We start from the raw sequence: 1,309 nt of genomic DNA on the forward strand, positions 1-1,309 counted from the left end.
AATTCATGCCAGGTTCAGATGAATACAATAGGGCATGGACGGCACTCCAGGAGTGTTTTGGCCGTGTAGACACTGTTGTGTTAGCTGCAAAGAATCGCATAGATAAATTTCCGAACATAGTGAAAGAAAATAGTGTGCAGATCAGGCAGTATCAAGAAATAGTTTCCATGTTAATAGGCATTTTCAAGGAGCACAACTTCCTTCATGAGCTTAGCTCTTAAGTCCCTGAAACAACTGTTGCTAAACTTCCTGCATGCCTTTGTGGTAGATGGGCTGAGTTTGTTGAAGGAAAACCAAAGTTATCAACCTGGAACTCATTTGCAAATTGGCTGGAAAAAGAGGCAAAAATTAGTGAGTCCAAGCAGCAGTGGATGCCCGAGAAGAGAGAATGGAAGCATTCAGATACTTGCACTTAATTTTCTTGCTTGGATGGAAAATGGTTCACTGCATTGCCGTAGGTAGTTCCAATAGATCACCTAGAGATAAAAAAAGAGGAATAAGCTTTCATTGCCTTCCTTTAAAAGGTAAAGGCCATTTAAGAAAATGGCTTGCTCAGATAAAGAGAGAAAAATTGCCCCAAATGAAGCACTGTCAGGTCTGTTCTGAACACTTTGAGCCCACGTTTTGAAAGTAAGTACCAGCTAGATATTTCACCAGACAATTTAAGCAGACGTTGCTTAAAAGAGGATGCTGTCCCAGCTGTGTTTCAACACACAAAAAAGTTAAGCCTAAGACCGTTCAGTGGGCGCCAAAGAAATAGAGCTCTACACGAAGAGGTAAGTCATGTATTTGCGGTATAAAACTGACTCTACTGATATGACGTGATATAACCTTTTGGCCACCGTGTTACTTTTCTGGCAAGCAAGCTTTAAACATATTATCTTTTGTTCACATATTTGTATTTGCTATTTTAGGCTCTCAATCAAATACTGGATGCTTGTGATAGTAATTCGCAAGTGTCGGGCCAATCCAGAGCGAAAGTCACACAGCCTTTTCAAGATACAAATGTCATGACTTCTGCAGTTCCTGATAACAATGTCAGTCAGACTTTCGGTGACAAAGAAAAACCACAAAGGAAGAGAAAACTACCTATTTCAGAGATACTTTTGGTGGATGCCTCTACTGACACTGAAATAACAATGATCGACCAAGCTTGTCAAACAGATTTACCTTTTGTTGTGCATTCACCTCATAAATTTAAATCCATTTGTCACACTGTAGCAAATGACCACAGTTGTGCTGCTCTCTTAAGTGATTCCCCTGTTGTGCACGCTGAGCAAGTCCCTAGGGTTTCAGGAAAGATTTTTTA

The sequence above is a fragment of the Orbicella franksi genome, chromosome 4, assembly GCF_964199315.1.
Source record: "Orbicella franksi chromosome 4, jaOrbFran1.1, whole genome shotgun sequence".
Classification (NCBI taxonomy): Eukaryota; Metazoa; Cnidaria; class Anthozoa; order Scleractinia; family Merulinidae; genus Orbicella; species Orbicella franksi.